Source organism: Cibotium barometz, chromosome 17 (assembly GCF_041138505.1).
Source record: "Cibotium barometz isolate CiBa-2024 chromosome 17, ASM4113850v1, whole genome shotgun sequence".
Classification (NCBI taxonomy): Eukaryota; Viridiplantae; Streptophyta; class Polypodiopsida; order Cyatheales; family Cibotiaceae; genus Cibotium; species Cibotium barometz.
This window is the reverse complement of record NC_141062.1, coordinates 5,081,532-5,103,718: the sequence shown is the minus strand read 5'-3', so window position 1 is coordinate 5,103,718 and position 22,187 is coordinate 5,081,532.

Genomic DNA, 22,187 nt, shown 5'->3' with positions numbered 1-22,187 from the left:
AATGAAAATTTTGCATGGAAGATAAAGGAAGAAATAGACAAGCTCTTAGAGGCAGAATTTATCTATGAGATTGAACACACTGATGAATGGGTCTCCCCTATTGTAGTGGTGCCCAAGAAAAATGGAAAACTTCGAGTATGTGTAAACCTCAAGAAGGTAAATGCAGCTACTGTGTGTGATCATTACCCACTTCCAATCACGGATCATGTTCTGGAACGAGTTGCAGGGAAAAAGGCATATAGTTTCTTGGATGGATTCTCCAGTTATAATCAAGTATCAATTGATCCAAAGGATCAACACAAGACAGCCTTTGCTACTGAAGATGGCATCTTTGCCTATCGTGTTATGCCATTTGGTCTAACAAATGCACCAGCAACCTTTCAGCGGTTAATGAGTCATGTATTCAAGGAGTACCTTAGGCAATTTCTTGAGATTTTCATGGATGATTTATGTGTTCACTCACAAGAGCATGAGGATCATCTAGAACACCTGAGACTTGTGTTTCAAAAGTGTCAACTTTATCGTATATGCTTGAATCCTGACAAGTGCAAATTCATGGTAAGACAAGGGAAAATTTTGGGCCATATTGTTTCTCGCAATGGGATTTCAACAGATATGGATAAAATTGATGTCATTGTCTCATTACCTCGGCCTATCAACCCTAAAGGGGTACAAACATTCATGGGACATTGTGGCTATTATCGTAGATTCATCTACATGTATGCTGTCCTAGCCAGACCGTTATATGCTCTTCTTGTAAAGTTTAATTGGACTGATGAGTGTGAGGAATCCTTTGAAAAGTTGAAGCAAGCATTAGTGACTGCACCCATTTTACGGGCACTAGATTGGAACCAAATCTTTCATGTCCATATTGATGCTTCCAACTTTGCAATTGGATGTATTTTGGCTCAATCGGGTGAACACAATAAGGATTTCCCAATCTCATATGCTAGTCGACAGTTGAACAATGCTGAGAAGAATTACACCACAACTGAAAGAGAAGGATTGTCCATGATATATGCAGTGAAAAAGTTTTGCCATTACCTTTTGGCAAACAAATTCATATTTTTTGTGGACCATCAAGCATTGCTATATTTGGTGAATAAACCTTGTGCAACTGGAAGGATTGTGAGGTGATTTATCATCCTTCTTGAGTTTGATTTTGAAGTGGCAGTTCGAAAAGGAACAACTCATCTAAGGGCAGATCATTTGTCTCGAATCACCTCTGGCGAAGCTCCTGTGGGTGTGGATGATGATATGTTAGATTCAACACTTTTCCTTATAGAGACAGCTCCTAGATGGTCTGAATCCATTTTAGAAATTTTGACAAGTGGGCAGATACAACTAGCGGGTCCTAATGTGGACCTATGGCGACCATTCAAGTTAATCTCAGGGAGATTATATCGTCAGGGTAATGATGGAGTGTTGAGGCTTATACCTAACCCCGACCAATATGAGGCTTATACCTAACCCCGACCAATATGAGGAGATCTTGGAATGGGCACATGCGGGTATCGATGGAATCCATGCATCAGCTACTACTTGTGTGCGACGTATATCTCAAGATGGGCAATGGTGGCCTACCATGCATGCAGATGCTGAAACATTTGTTCGTAACTGTGCTTCATGTAAAATTCAGAAGCCAATTCATAATGTCACATTATTCCAAATTTCAACTACACCAAGTTGGAGTAAGTATATTGTGGACTACCTTCAGCATGGTCATACGGATCAAAAAATTCCTAAACATCGAAAGCATGCTATTAAAATTGAAGCGGCGCCAAGAGGGGCAAGGATGGCAACTTACGCATGTGTGTATGTGAAACTGACTATCTGAAAATCTTAACTCATGCACATGCAGGTGTTGGTGGTGGACACTTTTCTGGCAATACCACAGCTAAGTTGATTAGGTGGTCTGGGCTTTGGTGGCCAACCTTACAAATGGATGCCGAAGAATATGTGAAACGTTGTGACGATTGTCAAAGGACCAAACCTCCCATCACAAAGGACAATATGCCGTTGCGGCCTATGTTAAGCACACGTGCTTTTGCAAAATGGGGTATTGATTTTGTCGGTCCCATTAAACCTCCAGCTCGTAACACGCATGCAGAATATATTATAGTCGCAACCGACTATTTGACCAAATGGGTTGAGGCAAAGGCAACAGTCAAAAATGATGCCAGAACTACAGCCAAATTCTTGTATGAGTACGTGTTTACACGCTATGGCTTACCTATTGAGATCGTTAGTGATCAAGGTGTACACTTTGTAAATGAAGTCATAGAATTTTTGCTTCAAGAATTTATGGTAGGTCATAAGCGTTCTGCACCCTATCATCCCCAGACCAATGGACAAGCTGAGAGTACTAACAAGATTCTCTGCACAGCACTCACAAAGATTGTTGAGGGACATAGGACTGATTGGGAGCAAAAGTTGCACTCAGTATACCATCTTTCCAGCAGACGAGGACACGGATCCACCACCAGCGTAAGGGTAAGTTCAGTGACTCCATAATAAGATCAACAAGCCAGGGCACTTTTCTCCCATTGGGTTTTTTCCCTCGGCTATATTCGGTGTTTGGCACCAATGGCAAATTTTATTCTTTTCTTTTCTTTTCTTGTTTGTTAATAAAAATTTTGCAGAGATCTCCGTAAAAAACAAGAGCATCAAACACGCCCCAATAGTCCACCTATCGTGCACACAAATTAGGAAGGGGGGAGACATGCTACGCCTACAAAGATCAAGGAGGAGCAATCTGCACAAAATCAGCAATGCATCAATGCAAACGAACAACATCAACAGGGCAATACAACAGGTGTATTCAAATCTTAATCTTTATTTCTTTATGTGCTCTTATCTTTCGAATATATGGTTTGCATGTTCACACAATGTTGGCTGGTTTAAGTTTTTGATTAGTTGTTAAAATATGGTGAGTGAATTCTAGACTCTTAGAAGACTTAGTAAAAGATATTTCTATCTAAAGACAGTGTAGGATATATACCAAGGGAATATGCCAAGTTCTTATGCTTTCAAGGTATATTAGTTATCCCTAGTGGTAGTAGCTACCTCTTAGATATGAGCTAGGGGCTAGGAGTAATAAAAATTTATAAAAAAATTATACCCTAAAAAAATATATATACAGTAAATTGAGACATGATGTGTCTACAACCATGTGGAATGCTTGGTAGGACCTGGGGTTGTCTTAGCACCTTGGGGCTGATGCCTTGGTTTCCATGGGGTGAACACTGATGTCGAAAAGCTTCAGAAAAAGACGTTTGAGGAATCTATCGCCTTGATGGATGTTGGTAGGACTCTGGGGTACACTATGGGCCCTCGAGAGGTGCATAGTCTCGTAGGGGTTTGCCCAGCATGTAGAGGTTGGAAGGCCAAATTCTAGATCATCGGCAGTATAAAGGAAAAGAATAAGAGAGCCGGTTTGGCTTCTATGGGATTGATTCATGTATAATCTTTTTTTTTTATAAATCTTGTCTTTGGCATTATTGTACTATGGCAAAGGGCTGTTTTAACAAACCTCGTGAAAAGGACCTTAATTAAGGAACATGTTTATTTATATCAAACAGTGTGGTAGAATTAATTAGAAAACAAAATTGACACGTGAGTAGGGTGGAAAGTGGGAGGATGGAATACCCCGAAGACACTATCCGACGGACAGGTCGATTAGTCGGGTAGCTTTCCAACAGATTAAGTGGAAGCCCTACGCTAGATAGAAAGGTTCTCGGGTAATTCTATTCTAGAAGACTAGCCCAGCAGCTGTGCCTTGCATGGATGAGGAAAAAAGCGTTGTCTCTAGGAATTAAGACTAGTGGTTGCCCAAATTATGATCAATTACCCTATGGGTGATTTGATTTTTAGAAGATCATGCTCCCTCTGCGGGATAGGACTAGGTCTTACCTATGAATCGTATCCTTGAATCCCTGCATGGTCAAGGTGTCGATGAATAGGAAATTTTCTCTAAGTGAAGACTTAGTGGACTATCTTAAGTGTTTCCACTATTTTGGAAGGGGGGAACCTTCCAATTGGTATCAGAGCCGATCTTAGCTCCTAGGACCTGCCATTTAAGGACTGTTTTGCAATGTATGTTTTACCTAACATAATGCTAATTAATAAAAACATCTTACTAAAAACAAGTTGAATTGATGTTTGAATAATTATAGGAAGAGGAAGATGCCTACTCGAAATTTCTAGTTTCCAGTGCATCTTTGAGACTGCTAATCGCTCCTCAAATTTTGAGTTCCGTGACACCATGGTGCAGATACTAGAGAAGATGTCCCTCCCCCATTTCTCTCATACCAAAAGAGGATGGGGTAGAGATTTTTGGAGTCGCGGACCGAGATATTTCTTCACCCTCCTTCAATGCTCTTAATGCTCCTTTTACTGCACTTTATTCCTTTTTAATGCTCCTTGCTCTCATTGATGAGGCAACTTTGGGAGGATTTGGTCAGGAGGAGTGAACGACCATGGCTATAAGAAGCATACGGCCATATGTCTAAGAAGTGAACAATAATTTGCTTCTCAGAGAAACTGGCCAAAACAAAATGCACCAAGTTTCCCTCTTGCGATCTATGTGATTTTGGACCTCTCTTGATGTTTTTTTATGGTTTTCTTTTTGTGGATGGCTTGGGCTAATTCCAAGCTATCCAATTATGCCTAGAATGCTTGACTAAACCTAATGTCCTAAGATTAATTACAAGATTAATCTACTTATGTAGTTTTTTGCTAATTTCAAAGGAAACAAGAAATTAATGAACTTCAAGTGCAAGATTAGGCACTTACTTATAGCTCTCGCTTTGATGAAGACTCCCAAGCTCCTCATGCTCCATTGAGAACTCCATTTGTTGAAGGAAAACAAGATCAAATCAAATAAACATGCATACCAAAACATACTCCTACCAGTGGATTTGCATTCCAACCAGGCAAGTCAAGACTCTAGTAGCAAGTGATAGAATGTGGAGGACCCTAAGCTAAATGCATTCCTCGACAATAGTGCCAAAGATGTTCACCAAATTGAACATGCTTCCTTACACAAATAGAGGGTGAGGAGAAGAGAAAGAAGGCCATGCAAGGGTCAGTTTAGGAAATGATGATGAGGGTTAACTCCCCTTTGTGAGGCTGCTAGGGGCTCACTCTACCACCACCACTTATGTCACTCAAGGGGAGCTTCCACAAGCTAGGTAAAGACTCGGTAAAGAGCAAAGAGAAAGGGAGTTATGGAGAGCTCAACCCTTACTCCATGCCTTTGTGTGTGCATGAGTGAAGATGAGGGAGAAGACAAGAAGAAGCAAGCCAAGAAGCCATCACCTACATGCACACACCAACAATCAAGTAAGCAAGCATAAACCTACACAAGCCTACCACCATAGCCACAAGAGAGTGAGAGTGAGAGAGAGAAGGAAAACTCATATGTGATAACGGGATCATCCCTTTTCATATTTCATAAGTCACTTATATACATGAGCTCTCTTTTTACAATGGCTGGCCGCCCATTTAACAATTGGGGGCCCAAAACTAATTTCCTAGCTCTATGTACACCTAGGCTTATTCTTATGGTGACTGGCATTACACAAGTCGTAAGCTTGGTCATCCCATACATCTTCTACATGAAGTATTTAGTGCATAGTTACATAAAAATGAGTTACATGAAGCGTAACCATGCTAACATTATCCATCGCTCTCACGTTGCATAGTTCTCATTCATCACTTGCATTTGCAAGAGCATCTGCTCTTAGCACTTACATTTGGTATCCAGGATCCTTATGTTTGGATGCTTTTTCCATGGCATTGACTTTCGAGGGGGCACCTCCACCTTTGTTACATCTTTTGAAGGGGAGCCTAATCATCTCTTCCATTCCATGTGACATTCAGAGACTACAGCTCCACCTTGTTTCATAGGCCCTACTTCACATGGTTATTACCATTCATCATTGGCCTTTTCTCGGGTGCCCACAGCTTGAGCCACTTTTTATGGGATCTAGGATTAGTCTACATCGACTTTCCACGGGCCTCATCGATGCCACCTTCTACATCGACATACCTTTCCTTGTCATTTTCTAGAGCACCTACTCTATCCTATTACATTTGGGATCCCGGCATACACCTTTGGAAGTTCCTTGAGTTTCCTGTTTTCATTTGGGATCCTAGTGGATGGTATTGACTTTTGAGGTGGGACATCACCCACCATGGTCTATACGTTTGCGGTGGGGGAGTTTCCCTCACTTCACTTTTTGGTGCATAGAGGATCCTCTTCATCAACACATCTTATGGATCCTTGGGTCATGCTCTACATCAACATATATTTGGTATGATCGTTCCTTCTTTTTGGGCTCCATTGATATTTTTGTACCTTCTCCCCTCCATTTTTATACTCATTGCCATCTTATCCAGCCATATCCATGGGACCAAATGTATATTAGAGATGAGGGGATGTAAACCTCTTTTTGTACACCATAGTCTAACATTACCTACCCTCTCCATATGATGATGGTGCACACACACATGTCTGTATATCACTTTGGTGCATATATCCTATATTAATTGCCATAGGATATTTGGCTAACATTCAGCTTCACGTGTATATCTTTGTGTGCAACCGGAATCTTATTCTAGGAATTGATTGTGGAAAGTAGAGAATTAATTCAATCATAAAAACCATTGCTTGTAAGCTTCAACTAAATCAAATCAATAGAAAAATTAAACACTTAAACAAAAATACTTAGCTCCAAAAAGACCATATTGGGTGCAATCTTTCCCCCTCTTGTGCGTGGCCTCTCCCCCACACAAGAGTATTTCTTTATTAGCTTTCCTTTTCACCAAAATTAGGCCATAGCCCCCAAAATACAAGATGTGCTTTTTAGAGAGCACGGCACTCTTCTTTAAAAAAATAGAGTGTCAAATTGGGACTAGGGTAAAGCCATAGGCTTTAATAAATTCCACATAAATAAATGTATCTTTCCTAAAGTTCAAAATGGAAAAATCATTTAATAAGGTTACAAGCTACTATGCTTGCGAAAAATGAAATGTGATGATCCAAGACATTTCTTCCAAAGTAAACTCTTCAATTCCCATAGTCTTCATCACCTGAAAATATAAGCCCAATTAATTATTAAATTATTCCCACAAATATTAAACAGGCACAAATCATCACCAACTCATGACTACCAGGCGTAAGTACCTCAGGAATCACCCTGCCATACAAACCTAACTGAAATAATCATAGGTGGCCTCAAACATACGTCATATACCGCACGTATTAATATTTATAGTGGTATCACCCACGATATTAACCTAGCCGGCATGACGCAAGAGTAATCTAGGCGTCCCCAAATTACTCAAGAGGGGATAAATAATATTTTTGTAGAGGACTTAAAATATATTCTCATGACATCCCTCTTGCTTGAGTTTGCAATTGTCCTCAATTGCGGATTTGCTGGGTTTGAAAAGAATGAAGAATTTCAGGGTAAACTCGAAAAAATTTCTCAGGCATCCATTTAGCATCTTCTTGTGGATGATTCTTAAAAGTCAAAAGATACTTAAAATATTGATTACCTGTCCTTGTTGTTGTTATCTCTTGGTCAATGATTGCATCAGGAACTAATACTTCTTCCTCTCCTTCAATAAGAGGTAGTTCCTCATATGTTGGGTGAGTAGGAAGTGTTCCTCGAAAAGGTTTCAAGAGATGGATATGAAAAGAATTGTGGATATTCCAATTAGATGGAAGCTCTAGTCTATAGGCCACATCATTAATCTTTTGAAGGATTTTAAATGGCCCATAATATCTAGGCGCTAGCTTCACTGCAGGGAATTTTTCCACACTCTTTAATCGACGCTTTTCAATTCTCAACAGTACATAATCACCTTCTTGAAATGAAAAATCTTTACGCTTCCTATTTGCTTGAGATGTATACTTCTCTTGAGCTCTTTGAATACAATCACGTACTTTAGATAGAATGCGATCAAAGTCTCTAACATATTGGTCTGCTGCTTCAATCTTATGAGAGAGTCTAGTAGTCGGAATAGGCAATGCTCTTCCATAGATGATCTCAAATGGTGCTCGACCCGTAGCAGTATGAGGAGTATTATTATAAGCAAATTGGAGTAGGTGTATGTACTTATCCCATGCACTAGGTTGCTGGGAAACATAGGCTCTAAGCATATCTAAGATAGTGCTATTTGTAACTTCGGTTTGTCCATTCGATTCCGGATGGAATGCCGTAGAAAAATCTAACTTAGTGCCTAAGTTTGAGAAAAGAGCAACCCAAAAGTGACTACAAAACTTAGAATCTCTATCAGAAACTATCACTTTGGGTAGACCATGATGAACAAAAATTTGCTTAACAATTATGTTCGCAGCTTGCTGAGAAGTTAGTGTCTTTTTACATGGAATGAAATAGGCTTGCTTACTAAATTTGTCCACTATTGTCCAAATCATGTCATGGTGACTGGAAGTAGTAGGAAAGCTAGTAATGAAATCCATAGACACTTGTTCCCATGGTCTATCAGGAATAGGTAGAGGCATAAGCAATCCTAAAGCTTTGCCTTTGTAGCTTTTGATTGTTTGACAAATGTTACATTCAGCTACAAACTTAGCTACATCATTCTTCAAATGGGGCCAATAAAATTCTCGAGAAACTACTTGAAGTGTTGCGGAAACTCTATGTCCCACAAATGGTGGTTGGTGCATCTCTTCCAAGACAAGCTGTCTGTAAGGTTGAGTGACACACAATCTCTTCTCAAAGAAAAGATAGCCATCATTATGAGAATAACTTCCTTGAGGTGTCCAATTGTTTTCACGCAATTTAATCCATATTTGAGAAAAATCTGGATCAACTTCATAAGTTTCTTTCATGAGGACAAATGGTTCACTTTCAATTATAGAAATGTTGTTGATATTTGGTCTTCGACTCAAAGCATCGGCAACAACATTTTCTTTTCCAGGTTGATATTGAATCATAGGTTGGAAACTTTGAATGAAAGCTGCCCATTTGATATGTCTATCTGAAATAAGAGGTTGCGTAAGCAAATGCCTAATGCTTTGTTGGTCTGTCTTGATAAGAAATTCAGAGCCCATTAGGTAATGCTTCCAGATTTTCAAAGCATGCACTACTGCTGCTAATTCTTTGTCATAAGTGCTATAATTTTGCTCTGCAGGCTTAAGCTTTCTACTTTGATATGCAATAGGATGGTTGTCTTGCATAAGAACAGCTCCAAATCCTTTGCCACTAGCATCAGTCACTACTATAAAGAATGGTCTTTGAAAATCAGGTAGTGTAAGAACTGGTGCTTGTGTTAAAGCATTCTTGAGTGTTGCAAAAGATTTATCTTGCTTTTCAGTCCAATTGAAATTTGTAGCTTTCTTAAGGAGTTCAGTCAAAGGATTGGCAATACAAGCAAAATTCTTGACGAACTTCCTATAATAACTACATAAGCCAAGAAAAGATCTAAGATCATGTATGTTTCTAGGCGTAGGCCAAGAAGCAATACACTCAATTTTCTTAGGATCTACACGAATTCCTTCGACCGATACTATATGTCCTAAGTATTCAATCTCTTCTTGAAAGAAAGAACTCTTTTCAGGATTGACATACAATTCATTTTCTCTCAAAAGATTGAACACTTGTTCCAAGTGTTGTTCATGTTCTTGTCGATCCTTGCTGAAAACAAGAATGTCATCAAAGAACACTATAACAAAACTTTGAAACTTAAGGAATATTCGATTCATCATACGGCTAAAAGTAGCTGGAGCATTGGTCAAACCAAATGGCATAACCAAAAACTCATAATGACCAGTTTGGGTTCTAAAAGCTGTCTTGAATATGTCAGATTGAGTCATACGGACTTGATGATACCCAGACTTTAGGTCAATCTTGCTAAAGACCTTTGATCCTCTAAGCTTATCAAGAAGATCATCTACCCTAGGAATAGGATATCTGTTCTTGATAGTAATCTTATTCAATGCACGATAGTCTACACACATTCGGTATGTTCCGTTCTTCTTCTTAACAAGAAGTACTGGAGCTCCAAAAGGTGAACTACTAGGTCGAATAAGGCCTCTCTCTAGCAAGTCTTCTATTTGGCTTTGGATTTCTCTTTGCTCTAAATTGTTGACTCTATAGGGAGCTTTACAAGGCGGGGAATTTCCAGGCAATAAGTCAATACTATGATCCTCTGGCCTAGACTTAGGTAATCCTGGAGGCAGATCTTCCATGAAACAGTCACTAAATTTGGAGATAAAAGAATCAAACTTTGGTCTTTTGTATGTGTCCAACTCAGCATCAAGCTGGTTAACCCATACCACATAAGTCTTGTCTCTTTTTCTTAGAGCTCTCTTTGCTTGAGTGTGACTCAACAAAGGACTCATTTCTCCTTTGACTTGACACTGGAGGATAATATTTTCATTGTCCTTCCTTAGAGAAATACTATGAGTGTCATAGTCTATAATAGGATTGTGTTTGTGTCTCCAAGGCATACCCAAAATTATATCTACCCCTTGTAAAGGTGCAACTAAGAAATCCCTCTTTTCTGTTAAAGGTTTGATGCATAAATCCAAATCTTTCACTACTTGCATGCAATTATACTTTGTTCCAGTAAATGCTGCTTTGACTTTATAGTGCGTAGGTAAAGAATGAAGATTTAATGCTCTAAGTACCTTTTCAGAAATGAAATCATGTGTACTACCATCATCATGCAAAATAAGAACTTCATGTCCATTTATCGTTCCTTTTATTTTAAGCAAAGAATGAACATGAGGTTTACCTTCTTGTTCTGAGTAATCTGGATCGGAATTACCCTCTTGCTCGAATGATTCTTCTTCATTGTCATCTTCTTCAATCATGTTGACTCGAGCTGCTGCCTGCTGGGGTTGAATTCTTGGTACGCTCCGGACAATTCGGTGCTATGTGACCTTCTTTGTGGCACTTGAAACATTTGATAGGAGATGTCTTCGCGGTTTGCCACCATTGACTTTCTTATTGGTACTCATGTTGTCTTTAGCCTCGTCCTTGCCTTTGTCATAACCTGGTTTATACATCTTCTTTGAAGCATAAAAAGATTTAGTAAATGGTTTAGAAGAAGTACCCTCATGTGCTTTAATCTCTTTAGGAAAACCATTTTTACGTTCTGAATTAGTTGCCAACGATATTGCAGAAGATAGTGAATGAGGTCGAAACATATTCACATTGGCCCTAATGGTAGATCTAAGGCCCGATATGAACTTCCTTTTTTGATCCTTCTCACTAACTCTATCCACAACCTGTACCTGTAATAAAGTATTCCAGAACTTTTCTACATACTGTGACATAGTTTCCTTTTCCAATTGATGCAAAGTATCCCATTGGTGCCTAACTTTGGACTTGAATTGTGAGGGTAAAAAGTGCTTTTTGACCAGCCCGTTGAAATCTTTTCCAAGAATCTGGCTTGTCATGACCTTGCTTTATCACACTCCACCATAAAGCTGCACTATCTACCATATGATTGACTGCACATTTAATCTTATCTTTCTCTGAAAATTTTTCTCCAGAGAAATAGTCATCTAATTGACTAAGCCAAGCTAAAATGACCCTAGCATCCTTCTTTCCATCATAATTGAAATGCGAAAGCTTTCCGACTAATCTTGGATTCTTTTTGTGACCTTTGTGCTTGCAATGTAGCATTAACAGCCCTTTGAATAGTGTCATCTTCGTCATCAAAAGATAGCGAAGAGTCATGCTTGCGTCTACGATTTGAGAGCTGTCTCTCCAATTCAATATGCTTCTCTCTTTCTTCTACAATTTGATGTTGTAAAGAAAGGAGTTGCTCTTGAATTGATGGCGAGATTGGCAAATCTGCCATAGTGCTTGTGCAAATGATGTAGATAAATAAAATTTTACTTTATTTGATGTGAATAAATAAAGCAAAAATGAGTACTTATCTTATTTTTCTCCCGCAATTCGATCTTGGTTGAAGCTGAACAAGACGTTGTTCAATGGCTGAATTGAATTCTCGTCGCCTCAAACAAATCCTGAACGATTCCGCGTGATTCAAGAGTCTTGGGCTAGTCGAATTGTTGATGAAATAATTTTTCTACACTTTGAAACCTGCTGAAACAGTCCTGTAAACCTTGCCCAAACTCTGTAATATTTTTCTGAAATTTTCAGAATTTTTTAGAATTTTTCAGAAGTGATTTCGGAATTTTCTAGCCTTTTCTAAGCAACTTTGAAGCTTTTTAAAACCTGTAAATCACTTTTCTGCACCCAGAAATTTTCAGAATTGAAAAACCTTTGAATTTCTCCTCAAATTTGGAAATTGGGAAAAATAGAGGTTGAAAAAGGAGTGATGTGACTTGCATAGGGATTGGGAAAAGTAAACTTGATTAGGATTAAGAAAAAATTAGATTATGGAGTAATTAGCTTTGAGCTAATCTTTTTCTTTCTTCTCCACTCCACGCTTTTGCGCTGGCAGGCTGCCGCCGTGCGCCCCTTCTTCCAAAAGCTTATTGAGATTTATAATATGGCTTTTGCATGGATTTATCTGCTCCATCCATTATAGATTCACTCAACCTTGAAGCTTTCTGATTTCTAAGAGTTACTCGTGAGGTTTTTGGCTATGAGGATTTCATCCATACGGTCAGATTCTGATTTCACTGAGTATTTGGAAAAACCGCTTTTTGATAGAGAGGGATGGTTTTGCAGGGTGGTGAGTGGGTTTGAGAGTAGATCTAGTTTTGAATCTTTGACCTTTAGGTAAAGACCTGCAAAACACCCTTCTGTCCACTGGATAAATGCCTCCCATAGATATGGTCTTCGTAGGACCCCATACATCTGAATGCACAACATCTAGTGCATTTCTGCTCACATATCTGTTACGTGGACACACATGCTTTGTTTGCTTCCCAAATTGGCATGCTTCACATATTTTTTGCATACCTTCCACTTTAAATTTTGGCAACCCTGTCACAATTCCTTTTGTCTGCATAGACTTCAATCTCTGCACATTTACATGTCCAATCCTTTTATGCCAAATGTCTGTGTCTGCAATAATTTCTGAACCATTTGCAAACATCGCAGCACTCATTTCAGAACCATTTGCAAACATCGCAGCACTCATTTCAGAACCATTTGCAAACATCACAGCACTCATTTCAGACGCATGTCTACATTCAACGTAAACATTCTGCCCACTCTGTTGCCTTTTGCAACCATGCACTTGTCTTTGAAATCTTCAACATAACACCCATCAGGGTTAAACCGGACCTGCAAACCTTGCTCAATCATCTAGCCAACTGAAACCTGATTCTTTGTTATGTTCGGTACATGAAGTACATCTGCAAGGTACTTCACTTTGCCATCCTGCATAGACAATGGCACATCTCCAACGTGGGCAATTGGATGAGCAGTGTCATCCCCTGTTTCCACAAAACCTGGTCTTTCCGGGTTTTTCATCTCCTTGAACCACTCCCCATGACTCGTCATGTGGTTCGAAGCGCCTGAATCCACATACCATACATTATCTTTTTGTGCTGCATCAACATTTTCAGACATGGCATTCACGACATGCTGTATAACAAACAACCTATCATTATCCTCATTATTTCTGCTTGAAGATGCATAGTTGTTTTGCTGCACTTTCCCATTTTGCATGTCAGCCTGCTTCTTATAACATTCTGCTTGCACATGTCCAGGCTTACCACAATAATAGCATTCACGTGCATCATTATATTGCCTTTGCCAATTTCCACGGCCTCTTTGACTCCCCCTGCCTCTGAATTTGCCTCTTCCACCTGTGTGTTGTTGTTGTTGTTGTTGATTCTGGGACTGTTGTTGTTGCTGCTGCTGCTGGCCATAATTCTGATTACCTGTTTGGCCACCTCCTTGACCGCATCCACGGCCTCCTCTACCTCGTCCTCTTCCTGAACTCGTGTAGAAGGCCTGTTGCTCTGAACTATTTTTGCTTTGTGAAGACTGTTGGTCTTCACCCAAGCTCTTCTCTTCGATAATCAGCATAGACACCAAATCTGTAAAGTTGGGAATGTTTTCCCGAGTCTGAATAGACGTCTTGAACGCCTTGTATTGTGGCCCGAGACCACGTAGACAGACTTCCACCTTGTCATCATCATCTACTGACACACCAATAGATGCAAGGGATTCCACAATACCCTTTATCTTCAGCGCATAGTCATTCACAGACATGCTCTTTTTCTCCACAGTATGAAGTTCATTCTTCAACTGTATCTTACGTGCCTTGGGATTTGTTTCATAGAGCTTTACCAAGGTGTCCCATGCCTCCTTGGGAGACTTGGCATCCTGAATGTGCCCAATCATGGTGTCCTGTATACTAATGGATAGCCAATACATAACCTTCCTGGCTCCTTGGTTCCAGTCTTTAAACTCTTTCACATCTGCAGTAGTCGGATTTATGTCCAGTATCTCTGGTGTCTCTTCATGCTCACCTCTATGTAGTCCCAATAGCCTTTTCCCATCAGGAAATTTATCAACCTGAACCTCCAAGCATGGAAGTTATTCTTATCAAGCTTCTCAGCCACAATCTGGGTTATCCCATCATTTGACATCTTGCCAAACACACAATTTTACCAGAAATAGCACTCTTGTTTTTTTGCACAAACTGCTGATTTTTCTACAACGGTACTATAGTACTCTCAAATGTCACAACCAGTGACTTCAATGTGCATACATACACCCAATGGCAACTGTAGACCTCTTTGTAGCACCCACAGTGTCTGCACAGTCAATCTGTCTTCCTGCAGTTCTTAAAACAGAGTTTTGCAGAGAATCGATGACTTACCCGTAGTGCTCGAAATCGCCTGCTTTCTGAAAAACGGAGGTCCAGATGCGTCCGAAACGCGTTTTCGACCCAGAAAATGTTGTCCGATAGGACGATATAGTTGCCCTATAGCTTTACTCCCACAAAGAAAGCTCCTCAATCAGAGATCATTGCTGGTGCCTCCCGTAGAGCTCCCGACAAGGGTGTAGTCACCAACACAAAAAGGGAAGAGTAGTTGAAGCTCTTACCCTCGTACCGCTTCCTGTGGTTCTCTTGCTTGCAGCTCAGCCCTTAGCACAAACCAGGCTCTGATACCATGAAAAGATGCAGGGGGGAAGAGAGCTTGAGCTCTTGCAAGCACACACACACACTCACAAAACCCTAATAGAGAACACACAAGGTGAGAGGCTGAAATCTTCTTCTTCTTCACTCAACACTCAACACAACACATATACAAGAATAAGAGTACACACAATATGAAAGGTACTCAACCAATACATACACGAGTTCTCTATAGTGTGAACCCGACTAAATGAGCTGGCGCTATAACTATGCCAGTCTCTAGAATGGCTGTTACGCAGCCTGTCTCATCACACTGGCCGCATATCTCCCATGATCTCACCAACCATGCCAGTGGTGTAAGTGTGGGGCCTATCCCCCAGGCGGCGGGTCATCAGTGTCCACCGCCTCACTAGATGAGCTCGATATCTCAACATTTATACCTAAACATGCCTTGAGGCCCAATGTGGATGCCTTGATGTTCAAGCTAGATACAGGCTCTAAAGAAGATCTTTATATGTGCATTACCTTCATGTGCACATGGGCGTGGTCCAAAAAGTTTACCGTTTGGAGTGAAGCATACGCTACTGGCATGCCATGTTAACCTTTCCATTTTTGCTCATGATGAGTTTGGCTTTTACAAGCCGTATATTGTAGTCAAAGACTCTTTCAAAGCCATCAACTTTCTTTTCCCAACTGTATGTGAAGGATTTTTCGTATCTCATATCTTCATCTTCTATTACCCATGCAACTAGGAAATTAGGTTGATTAGCTAAGATGTAAGAAGCTCTTCTTGTGATATTATTTATATCTTTTTTAGGAAACTTTCTACCATTTTTTCCTTTATGAGAGATGCATTCCCTCCATCCAATATCAACTTTTGAGAAATTGATGGGGTAAAAGGGGATTTTTACAACATGAATGTTATGGGTTTTGTGTCTACGTCCACATATTATGGTGCTTCTTCATCTTCCAAATCTACAAGTAATTATTCAACTATTTAAAAATCAAGCCTTGGGTTTAAACCTAATACTATGGCTTGATTGGCCTTTTGGGCTTCATTGGTCTTTTGGCAAGATTCATCTTTCGAATTATTTCCATAACATCCTTCAATTTTTATTCTGCAACTTTAATGCTAGTCTTTTGTTGTTGCTGAATGGCATCTTGCCTATAAGGCTATATTATTGAGTCACTATTTCTATAGTAAGAGAGGGTTTGTGGGTTGGCAAAGATGACTCGTATATTTGCTGAGTATATTTTTCTTTAAGAATCCTGTTTATCCTTGACAAGATTTTTATAAGCGAATTCTTCACTTCAATGTGATTTAAAAGCATCCTTGACTCGATTTGGCTAAGTCTATCATTTTCTAGCATGATAGCCTTCCTTGGAGTCCCAATTTGAAATAGAGAGACTAGTATTTACTATATGGTTGGCTAGTTAGTCTCCATGTGGTGCATATACCCATAGGTATCCTTGCTTTATGCCTTCTTGGTCGGTGACTATGGTGACATCTAGGCTAGGAAATAGATTTTGCATGTCACCTTGCTATCTACCAGCAGATGTACCCATCATTGATACTTTCCTTTTTGCTCTAACCACCACGCATCCACAAGCTGTGCAAATCTTTGTGTCTCCATTGATGATGGTTTGGGTGTGATCACAAAGAGCAAGCCTCATTGCTCCCAATTTTTGGGATAGATCTTCAAGCTGCCTTAGCTTATCTTCTTTTGACCTTGGTCTTACATTTGTAGATACACAAAGAGACTTGCTAGTTGAAGCTTTAGGGGATTCTTCTCTGATCTATAGTTTCACTAGATAAGGGAGTTCTTTGGGTAGCTACTCTGTGTCAAAGTTCCATTCTTTTGGGATCTTCAAATCTGACCACATTGTGATCATCGACAGAATACTACTACATCTTTCATCTAGCTTCATGAACACTATTATGATTTGATCAGCATCTTGACGGGTGGTGTTCATGTATCCAATATTCTTTTGCTCCTTATCTGCTATATGTTGTAGCAGAGGCATACCAGTATTTACATACCTATTACACATTCTCCACTGCACAGACATAGTTTTTGTGAAATTACTGAAGTCTTCTGTGTGAAGGGTTACCATAATTGTAAGGGATTTAGGATAGTAAGGATCTCTAAGAGATAGAAGATAATCTAGAAAGACTATAGAAAATGAGGGTAATTTTGAGAGGGGAGTGTCCCCAAGTAGTAATTATAGACTTTTACATGTCTTTAACTCAAAACCAAAAGTCTAATAGGCATATCCTTTCTATATAGTGGAATGGTGCCTATATAGATGATACCTAAATGCACATAGTTGTATCCTAGTTCTAGGGCAGTCCTTAGATCATCTTCTCTATTTAATGGGTAGACGTAATGAATTTTGTTAGAACCAAACCCTATGCACGTAGTTGTATCCTAGTTCTAGGGTAGTCCTTAGATCATCTTCTCTATTTAATGGGTAGAAGTGATGAATTTTGTTAGAACCAAACCCTATGTCAACAGTTGACTCAGAAACAGAAAATTTAGTAGAAGACTTGAGTTTGAATTTTCTATCTAGATCATACAAGGTTTCTAGATGAATCTTGGGAATTCTCCACTTAGGATGTGTAGCATTATGTAAGACAGAAGGTGAAGAAGAGGCTACCATGTTGCTTGAATTGATTCTAAACCTCTTAGAGATAGACTTGGTGTGAGAGGCAGCATTGCCATTGACTAAGGTAAGAGAGGATTTTGATGTGCTTGATCATTGTATGTGAATTGCTTGTAGTGCCTTAAGGTCCGAATGCCTTAACATCTGATGTAGTGCCCCCTAGCACCTTAGATTACAAGACACAGATACTCTAGTACTCTATTACGAACGAGAAAATGATCAAAACTAGAGACTAGCTCTGATAATTAAGGAAAGCAATAAGGGTCGACGGTTGGAGCTTTGGTACTCTAATACAAATGAGAGAATGATGATCAAAACCAGAGACTATTTTAAGAATGCTTAAAGAGAGTTGAAACTTGACATAGCCTGCTTGGATGTCTAGTTCAAGCATCCATTGGTTCTCCAAAGTAGGCTTGTTGGTACATAAATCTCTTAGCATTAAGGGGTAATGATTCCACTTTTTGAGTTACTGGAGGCATGAGAATTATGCCCCTAGAAATTCTTACTATGTGGCCTATTTTGCATGTTAGCTACTGCTGTGGCAAGTCTAACTATCTAGCCCACCACCTATGCCTTTCTCTTGCCCTTCCCTAGTGGTTGTGGTTATGGAGAGAGTGTTCTCTCTTCATAACCACAACTAAGTGTTATGGAGACAGTGTTCACTCTTCCCTAGTGGTTGTGGTTATGGAGAGAGTGTTCTCTCTAACTCAGTGTTGAATTAAGATCATGACTAAGTCAACACCCCTAAGTTTTATCTTTTTCTTCCGTTGTTTTTAGCTAACTTCTCTATAGTGGCTTGCATGGTTTTGTCTACTTTAAGCTTCTGTATAGGTAGAGGAGTTCTCCTTGAGCAGTTGGCTTCTTTTTTGTTATGATTCTATGGATTTTAAGTGGAGGTATGTGCTTCAACTAGCCTCCCATGGGCTATGGCAAACTGCTAGAGGGCTTCTAGGCTTGAGTAGATAATTCAAGTAAGTAAAAGTCCACCTCTTTAAGGTACTCTCAATGTCTGAAGCTTTTCTAGTTCTCTATAAACATGTTTGAAAATGTTTTGAATTGTAGCTTCAATATCTCTTATTCTTTGTAAGCCCTATATAGCTTCAATAATATCCTTGTACAAAGAGAAATAGGTGCAAATGTCCTTGGCAGGTGTGTGATGAGGTATTGTATTCACACATGGGGGCTTTGTGACTTTTGTTGGGCTAAACATAGTTCTTTGTTCTACTGTCGATGTGTTATACTTAACCCATCCATGATCGATTATGGAAGTTTAACGGCATTCTACACAACTTCCTTGTAAGTCTGAGGATGACCCTCTCTGTCCCTACACAACTTCCATTGTAAGTTTAACGGTATTCTACACAACTTCCATTGTAAATTTGAAGAGATGACCCTCTCTGCCCTCTTGACCTAGATAGCATCTACTTGGAATACTTTGCTTTTGTGGTGCTACCATAGTAATTCATTGTCTAAAAGTATCATAAACAATCCAAACCTCATGAAAACAGTAGTTAAAAAAAGTTCAGGAGGCTTACTTTTTATTGGTGCCACTATAGCTGGCATCTGCATCTTCCAAGATAAGGTAGCTGCACTCTAGTGATGGAAACCATTCCAAGATGCAGATGCCGATTTTTGTTTACATCTTCCAAGATAAGGCAGTTGCACTCTACGAACAAAAACCATTGCATAGTAAGCCTTATCCGTGTGTCTGTCCTTTATGTAAGATTCCTCCTCAGCTTGAATAATGAATAAGCCTTTACTTCAATCCCCTGTAATCATTCCCTATTTTTTAATACAAGAAAATATTATTTTTCCTTGTTTTTGCCTAGAGAGATAAAAAATTCTAGAGAGTGATAATTCAATATTGAGATATTTTTGGATAAACAAATTCCCCTAATATCAAAAATATGTTTCCCTGAAACAGAAAATCAAAATAAATTTTCCAAGATGCATTAGGAATCAATTAAAAATGATTTAAAAGTCCTTAGCCTAAGGGTCAAGATTTTCTGAAATTTTTGGATTATGGTCCAATTAAGGTTCCTATGGGCCAATAAGATTAATCCAAGTGTTGGGATGAGATAAATCCAATGAATAAAATGAAATACCAAAATATGAGTAAATGCCCACATAAGATGAAGAGTTGACTGAGTACAAGATTTAGTAGTTAAAAACTATGAGATATTACTAAAAAAAATGAGATATTTTGGAGTAATCGTACAATTTTGATACCTTAGTGAGGAGAGGGGGAGACTTCAAGGAGGAGCCTATTTCACACATGTGAATGAGTTTTAAATTTAAAAATATTAAGATATTTTTATCTCTCCGCTCTCCTGGATCAAACTGGATCAAAAAGGGAGCTAAACTAGTCCAAATCTTGTCCAAATTTAGCCAAACTGAAGGTGAAAAATTCTAGAACTTAGTTGGACTTAGTTAGTGGCCTCCCTCACCTATAAATAGACCCTCATTCTTTTGTATTCTCGTCTGTAAACTAGATCATGCCAATATTACATTAGAATAAGCATATTTTCTATTATCCCCTAAAAATGCTCTACAATTTGGAGGGACTGGAGTTTCTCTCTCTCTTCAACCTTCCTTGGAGCTTTCCTCTCAGCATACTAACCAATTGACTGGTTGGGGGCTTCTTCTGAGAATAGAGAAGCAAGCAAAACAAGAGGTAAGATGTGACTTTATGGTTTTTTCTCTCCTATTCTAAATGTTTTTCACTTCTCAACCCCTCTCAAGCTTGAGAAGTATTCAAATGAATGATTTTTAAATGCAAATGAAGCTCTCTAATGAATTCTAATGATTAATCATAAAAATCTTACATTTATGCTTAATTTAGGATGTTTTTTAAGTATATATCTCTCTCTCCCAAAGAATGGTCATTCTTATGACCAATTCTCTAAATGGTTTTTTAATGCTTTTATGATAAAATTATGATTTAGATCCATAAATTGGATTTAGATATATTGATAGTTAATCTATCATAAGTGTATTACTAAGTCTTATGATTTTCAAAATGATTGAAAATTATCAGTAATAGCAACGGAGCTATGGTAAAATTTTTAAAAATTAACACATAAATCATTTTTATGCATAATGTGAAAAGAGGACTTCCTACCATATTCTAGGATTAGTCATCCTATGTTAAATGAATAATTCTCATCATATCCATGGAAAACTAATTTTTAATGTTTATGTATAAATAGTTAATTAGAGAAAAAGAGGAATTCTTAGTAATTTCATTTTTATGATAAAAGAGTAATTCCCATGATAATGGAGATCCATGTATTCCAATGGAGAAAGAGAAAATTTGAAATATTAAAATAATGGATATTTTATTTAAAACTTAAAGAAGAATTTTAGATAAATGATTTTATGAATGAATAAATTTAAATGATAAAAGAGGAATTTCCATCATATTTGGAATTCAATCATTTAAATGAAAAAAGTGGAATTCTTGTCATCTTAGGATTACTGGATATTTTTATTTAATTTTTAAGAGAAATTTTAGTTAAAATTATTTTATGCATGTATAAATTTAAATGATGAAAGAGGAATTTCCATCATATTTGAAATTCAATCATTTAAATGGAAAAGGAGGAAATCTTGGTATATTTGGAATATTGAATATTTTTATTAAAGAAAAGAGGAATTTTAGATAAACTAATTTGATGATAAAAGAGGAATTTTCATGACATTTAGAATTCAAGCAACTAAATGTAAAAAGAGAAATAATTTCCATGATATTTGAGATCCAAGAAATTAAATGGAAAAAAGAGAATTTTTTAGTATAATTCAATTTATGAATATTTATCAAAAGTGGAAATATGGGTAGAATTGATTTTTGTAAATCCCATGAATTCTTTTATTCAAAAGAGAAATATTGAATATAATTCATTTGAGAAATTAAGAAAGAATATGGAAATAGTCGTCGAGAAAAAGAACCTTTATCCAAGCCAAACAAGTGGTAGAAATTTAGAAAAAGTCCCATTATCGGTATCGAAGTAGGAAAAGCTACTAAATGGGAATAAGATGTGAATGGGATGCGATAGGATGTGAATGGATATGATAAGGTGTGAATGGGATGAGATAGGATGTGAATGGATGTGATAAGATGTAAATGGGATGCGATAGGATGTGAATGATGTGATAAGATGTAAATGGGATGCGATAGGATGTAAATGGATGTGATAAGATGTAAATGGGATGTGAATAGATGTGATAAGATGTAAATGGAATGCAATAGGATGTGATAAGATGTGAGTCGGGATAAGTGTGAATGGGTGAGATGTGATGTGAAATGGATGTGATGTGATATGATGTAAATTGGGATAGATTTGAATGGATGATATGTGATGTGAATGGATGTGATGTGATGTGAATGGATGTGATGTGAGTCGAGATAGATGTGAATGAATGAGATATGATGTGAATGGATGAGATGTGATGGGATGTGAATCAAGATA